The 7,106-nt window shown below is 39.9% G+C and overlaps 1 long non-coding RNA gene across 1 annotated transcript; it reads right to left on the bottom strand.

The window, feature by feature from the left end:
- Window positions 1–2,974: 2,974 nt before the first annotated feature.
- LOC121926151 lies at window positions 2,975–6,868 on the bottom strand. The gene is made up of 2 exons (XR_006102980.1): window positions 6,485–6,868; window positions 2,975–4,011 (listed from the first exon to the last, which is right to left on the bottom strand). It is a non-coding gene; the product is annotated as an uncharacterized LOC121926151 (long non-coding RNA).
- Window positions 6,869–7,106: the final 238 nt, after the last annotated feature.

Raw genomic sequence — 7,106 nt, forward strand, 5'->3', positions numbered from 1 at the left:
GCTGGCTCTCTATTGTTTTATATGTATTGTTAGATATAGTTATAACATATCTATAGCAATAGTACTAGGCGGGTATGGAGGCAAAAAATCCAGACTTTATATTAATGTGGAAACATAATTACAGTATTTGTTTATGGGCTCAGAGTTCATAAATTTGTGTCAACACTGACAGCAACAAGTCCACAAAAATGAAAAAGAATTATTTTGATACAGTCGGCCCTTCATATCCGGGGGTGGATGGATTCTGTTCCAGAAACACATACACCCAATGGATAACAAAAAATGCAGGACCTCGACCCCCTTTGTTCTCAGTGGCACATAGCTGTGTGTGCTGTCATTAAGTTGAATAGGGCTGGGCCATTGCAGATGCTCAAATTCATGGATGGCAAGAGCCAACTCTATGGTTGTTCAAGTATAAAGATATATAACTGAAAACCAATGTTGAAATTGACTATGCAATTATATTCCTGATTTCTATGTATGGTTTTGAAAGCTGGAGAGGGAAGAAAGTTGATAGGCTTTATTGGCCCTCATTCACTGGTGTTGAATTATGGATGCCTTCAACACACAAAGCCCTTCTTCAACACAGCAAACTCTTTTTTAAAGAAAGATCATCATTATTTTTGTGCATTTTCAAAGGAATGGAAAGTGTGGGCAAGTGATTTAGGATTTCATCTAGAACAGAGGTGGGCAACTATAGCGGGAACTCCCATCAGTTCTAGTTATTATTTTGGCTGGTTTTGTTCTTTTTTGGAAGATGTGGGGAACTGGAATAGAAATGCGTATGTGTTTTTAGTGGTTTGGAGCCATTTGGGGAGGTTGGGTAAAAAAAAACCTACTTGGAAAAAATGTTTTTGGGGTCTATGGTTTTGAGCATAATTCAAGGGAAATACTTATGGGCTCCAGAGACCACATGTGGCCCATAGGATGGACTTTTCCCATCCCTGATCTAGATGCTTTCCTTGCCCATTCTATATCTTTTCAGAATTAATGCACCAGCACTTTGACTAGAAGAAGTTTTCTTAAGACAATTATGTATTTACTTATTTGTAAGGCTTATATACTGCCTTAGCTTTAAAACATGAAGGGAAGTTTACAGATGGCTCCTAGGGAGTCTCTTATCAAGACAGCTCACAAGGCCAGACCTAGTTAGTCTCAGCAGTAGAATGTTTGTATCATGACCACCCCAACTACCATTTCTGTTTCCTCCTTCCAGAAGGGTCACATCGGTAATTCCACCAGTCAGAGATCAGGCAGTGAATGACATCACAAAACTATGTATCTTCAGGTAAATTCTAAAGAGGGTGAGCACAATAAAAGTAAGCCAGTACTATTAACAGTGGAAGTCCACAAATCATTGACTATCCATGAGCCATCTGTGCTGGTCCACAGCAATTTTTCAGGAAACCATGTGACTACTATAATAATATGGCACAAATATGGTACTGCTATATTGAAAGGGATGGGAATTGGTGGTCCGTCACATCAGATACTCTGACAGGAATCACTGTAAGAGCTACAGAAGGTGGTCAGTGATAATGCCTGTATTCATGCATCTACTATCAATGCACATGAAGATTTACAGAATAACATCAGTTAAAAAAATAAGTGGCATCTGTCCTGAGGAACATAAATAAGTGGTCTCTATCGTGAGGAACAATTTGGATGGCAGAATGGCTGACAAAGGAGAAAACAGAAAGTGAAGAATGGAGGAAGTAGATGATAGTTCTTATAAGAGCAACATTCACCAAAACCAAAGCCCAGCTCTAGATTAGAACATTACTACATAATGCGGCTGCCCGATTCATTGGGGAGGCCGTGTTGCCGCCAGGAGCTTTGCTGCTGCAAGGCTGCAAAAGGGCTTTGTCATGTCCCAGTGTGCCTTGCTGGGGTGCTCAGGCCTGGGATTGGTGTCCAGGGTGGAAATGGGAGGGACATCTGCCTCCCAAGGCCTCTCCGGGAGACGTGGGGTCCCTCTCTATGGTCTCCCCGGGACCTCCAGGGCGGCCGATTCGTTGACTGGCCTTGGGGGCGGGGCGACTTCCCTCCTGGCTCCTCCACATACTGGCTTATTTAAGGCCACGTGGCTTCCTACTTGGAGCCATTTTGTTGCTCGCTGCTATTGCTGCTCGGTGCCATTTGCTGCTCGATGCTGTTGCTGCTCAGTGCCATCTGCTGCTCGATGCCATCTGCTGCTTGGCTCACCCACCCACCCACCCTTGGGTGCGTGGTTTTTCATGTCACAACTTCAGGGGTGGCAGCATAGGTCGTGGATCTGGTGGGCATGGTTTCCAGGGCTGCGTAGCACTGGTTTGGGAGTCCCTTTGGGACACGTGAGTGCTGAGGGCATGTGTTGTGGCCATTGCGGGGGCCACAGAGTGACAGCGTCTCCTGGTGACTAGGGGCTTGATTAAATACATGTGATCGGATGGTTGCATGGACGGATATATGGCATTCCCTTAGCCCCTAGGCCATCCCGAAGCCTGGCCATTACCACGTATTACGGTTCATCATACAACAGCGGGTTGTATGATGATCCAGATCCAGACCTCATGCTTTGGGCCAACCCTATTTTGCTAGCTGGTTGCTTAATAAAGTTGTGGCCTTTCCTCCATATTGCTGGCTCCTGTTTTTCTTGTAGCGGCGGCCTCCCAGGCAATATCCATATAACATGCAGCAATGGTCCCATATGGGAAATAAATTATCTGGCTCCCTCTTTTCCACCTGCCTGCCTTCCTGCCTTTGATTCCTGCTTTTTTTTTTTTTTTTTTTTTTAAGTTTCTTCCGATTCTGAAACACATGTAAGGTGACATACTGGGACACATACTAATTATGTCGATATAATTATTGGCCTCTGCTGAACAGTTTTCGTTACCCTTGAGACTAGAAGCTGCAGTGATGTTAGTTTTTATGCATATAATGCCATACCAAGATTCCCCTTTTACAAAGTAACTTAGCAACTGAAAAAGTTGTGTTTTTTAAATAAAACATGTTATTTATTTATTTATGCTAATTACTTATCTTCACTGGCTGGGATAGTGTTGCCTTTTTCCTACTTACCCAATGTATAATTATTCCTTATATAGTGTAGATTCTTACTGCAATTATAGAATCCTCCCTTGGCAGCAGGGTTACTATTTATTTTTTTACTTTTAAAAACATGAAACAGTGCAGGGCAGGAGTCTGCTTGTTCAGTTCCTTGCTTCTAGCATATCTTGGCAGAGCAACAGAACACAGCTGGAAATGTGGCAAGGTGCCAGCTACATTTCTGCAGTGGTTAGACATGAGATGAATAATTTTGTAACTTCTTTCCGATCGCTGAGATTTGTGAAAGATTTTGCACATTTATACACTTTTGTACTTTGTTTGCCACATATTCATTTGTATAAAAAGGATCTCAGGTTTTTCAGCAAAGCCAACATTTGGCCACACAAATAACGATGGTTTTTTAAAATCATTTTTTTTTTTGACAAAAAAGGTCTGTGTTACAGGAAACCTTGTTTTACACTGGCCATTAATATTGTGCAGTGAATATCATCTTGAAGGGGGGTGGGGGTCTTGACATGTGGAGAATGGGGCAAGTCCTTTAAAAAAAACATTTTAAAGTAGACAGTTGTCTTTTTGACAATCTCCTAAATCAAAGTAAGAGGCAACTCTCCTCCTAGCTTTCCTCCAAATGAAGAATGCAATGAGTAACATAAAATATAATATTTGGGGCATCAGAAGAACTAACACATTGACATATTATTTTTGCTCTTCTTGTGAGTAACATCTCTCTGGATGAAGATTCAGGAAGGATGCATCCCACGTTTTCTAGAAGTGCGTTGATGACTAAAAAGGCCAATCCGAGATAAACAAGTCCGGTTGCAGAAAGCACAGCAGAAAGTCTCCTTGGGTGGTGTTTCCGGGTTGTGGTTCTGAACATAACTTTTTTTTTTTAAAGTGATATTTTCAGCTCCATCTTCTACCTGCCTCTAAATACCACTGCACAGGTCTTCTACACATGTTTGTCTGGAAAAATATATAACAATGAAATTAGCTGTCAGATTTCATAAATATTGTGCAGTGAATATCATTTTCTTGATTTAGTTTTCAATCACACAACATAAGAGTGATATTCTGTCATTACGGATGGCAGCATTATTATCCCAGAAAAGCCATATCAAAAAGCACACTGCCTGTGAGCATATGTCAGGATTCATCTGAATATCTTTTCAGCTTAGTCATAGGTTGTCTTTTAAAAATATTCAGGAGAATAACTTGCTAATTATTAATGTGCAGCCTGATTCTGTTTACCCATATGTATTTAGAAGTATGTTGGAACATGGAAGAGACAGTAATAGATCTCCCAAGTAGAGGAATCAGAAACTGAACAAGGAATCCCATACCTGTCCATCCACCAACAAGACACAACCAAAAAGAAATATAAGCATAGGGCCCAAACAGACAGGCCATGTAAAGCTCCTTTGGGTCACTTAAACATGCTGTTTAAATGCTGCTTGTGTCCTAAGAGTCTAGAAGTCATGCCAAAACCATGCTCCAGTCCTAAGGATTGGAGCACAACTTTGGTGCAGCTTCTGGCCTCTTAAGATGTCTGTGTCATTTAAACAGCATACCTCCAAAGTGACCAAAGCAGCTTTATTTTGGCCTGTCTATTTTGGGCCCTTAGTGTTCTTTGGAAAAAATAAAAGCTGTTTGATGTACAATATTTGTCCATAAGCCATGATCTAATGGAGGAGAGAGGGGTAAGAGAAAATGGCTGCAGGTAAAGCTGATGAAGGAACAGTAAGGGTACAGAAGAGGAACAAACAAGAAGTTGCAAAAACATGCAAACTAGTTGTTAGTGAACATAGGCATAACTCTAACAAAGTATGTCCTTCAGAATTCAATATGACTTGCTCCCAAGGAAATGCTCGAAGACTGCAGCCTTTGGCCCTTTTAAGTTGCACAATACATTGTTCTTAGGACACAAAGACAAAACAACATCAGCCATACATATTTCACAGCTTCTTTCCCAACTTGCACCCAACTATCAAACCTACAATATGGTATCTACACCCTGACACTAAAACATCCACACATACACTACACAACCTCGCCCATAGTGATCTTGACTGAACTTTAAACTGATAGAACAATAGAACCATAAAATAATACATCCATACAATTCTGGTATTCATCTAACACTCATTATTTGCTTGTTTGCATCTTTTGTATTTACAGTTCAGTTTCCCTTTCTAATAAATATTAACTATACAAAAAACCTATTAAAACTAAGCTTATAGTGATTTCTTTCTGTACTTATTATGTTATACCTCTTTTATACTTTGATTACAACATACATTTTATCCGTTTTAACAATTCATCTTATTTTATTACCAGAAAAAAACTGTTTCTCCTCATTTCTGTGTGAGGTATTCTAAGTGTTTCTCCCATTCCTATGTATATTCCTTTGGACTGTTCACTTTTATCCATTTGCAATACAGTATATTCATCACCTTAAGTAACCAATCGTCTATGCTTAGAGAACATGCTTTTTTTCCAATTCCATTCTTGCAGCTGAGACCAAAATAAAGAATATTTTCCCCCCCCCCCCCCCCCCATTAACCTCTAGTATAATTAAAAAAAAGAATCAGACTGCAATTTCTTTCTTGCATCGTTTTCTCAGTGACATGGTGGTTTTGAACCCAATATCCCTTTGCTTTTTCACATGTCCACCACATGTGAAAAATCAAACCTTTTGAATTACAACATTTCCAGCAGTTTTGGTGACAATTCCTATATATTTTCCCAGTTTCACAGGTGTTAGATACCACCTATAAAAATGTTATAATAGTTTTCCTTAATATCTTGATTTTGAGTATATCTCAGTCTCTTTTTCCATGCAATCTCCCACTGATCAAAATCCAAATTGTAGCCAAAGTTTTGTGACCATTTAATCATGTTGTCAGGACCCTATTTAAAGACCTTTCTTTGCAAATATTAAATTTGCTTTAAAAAAGAATACAAGTTGCTAGCAAAAGGTCAACAAAAAGGTGCCAACATACCCTCCCTCTGTCTAGAAGTAGTCACTGAAAAGGCTCTATTGTGTAACACAGATTAATATGATTTCCTCACACCTGCTTTACTGAGAAGGAAGAATCACATCATAAAGACATCATAACTGTTGTTGGTTTGTGCCTTCAAGTCGCTGAAGTGGTCAGTAGCTAAAAGCTAAAGAAATGCATTTGAAATTGCTTGGCTATGATTGTCTATGACTGTAATTTGGGGGTCAGGCTAGATAGTTACATGGGGTTCTATAAAAGAACAATAGCAATATTAAGTTCTGCTTTTCTGTTTATAAGACACTTGTTTAAGAAAATTCAGTTTCCTCTTTTGTTAGCAATGTACCAATGTCCTGTTCCATAATATCTGCTTTCCTGTTCTGTCAACAATATGTAGAAATATAGAATGTTTTCGTTAGTAAAGAACATTAAGAAATTACCTGAAGGGATGGAGAAATCGAAGGAGAATAATTTCCTGATTTTGTGTGATTCTGTATAAAAATGTGCAGCCACTGTACACCTGTGCTCAGTAGTCTCTAGAAAGCTATTTCTCTGCTGAGACCGGTACCATAAATAAAGAAGATCTGCTTTCCTACTTCGTGTGGCGTCTGAACGGTGATCTCCAAATTTCTGCTTCATTGCAATCATAAGGTAAACCTATTATGGGGATTTCCAGGGATGAAAGGGTGAGGATCTCCCAAGATCATCCAGCTGGTTTCCATGGCTGAGCAGGGAATCGAACTTCATAGAATCATAGAATCACACAGTTGGAAGAGACCACAAGGACCATCCAGTCCAACCTCCTGCCAAGCAAGAATACACAATAAAAGCACCCCAACAGATGGTCATCCAGCCTCTGCTTAGAAGAGCAGACTCCACCACAATCTGAGGAAGTGTGTTCCACTGTTACTGTCAGGAAGCTCTTCCTAATGTTGAGGTTCTGTAGTTTGGATCCATTGCTTCATGTCCTATTCTCTGGAGCTTCAGAAAACAGACTTGCTTTATCCTCAGTATGACATTCTTTCAAATATTTAACCAGGGCTATCATATCCTCTCTTAACC

The sequence above is a fragment of the Sceloporus undulatus genome, chromosome 3, assembly GCF_019175285.1.
Source record: "Sceloporus undulatus isolate JIND9_A2432 ecotype Alabama chromosome 3, SceUnd_v1.1, whole genome shotgun sequence".
Taxonomy (NCBI): Eukaryota; Metazoa; Chordata; class Lepidosauria; order Squamata; family Phrynosomatidae; genus Sceloporus; species Sceloporus undulatus.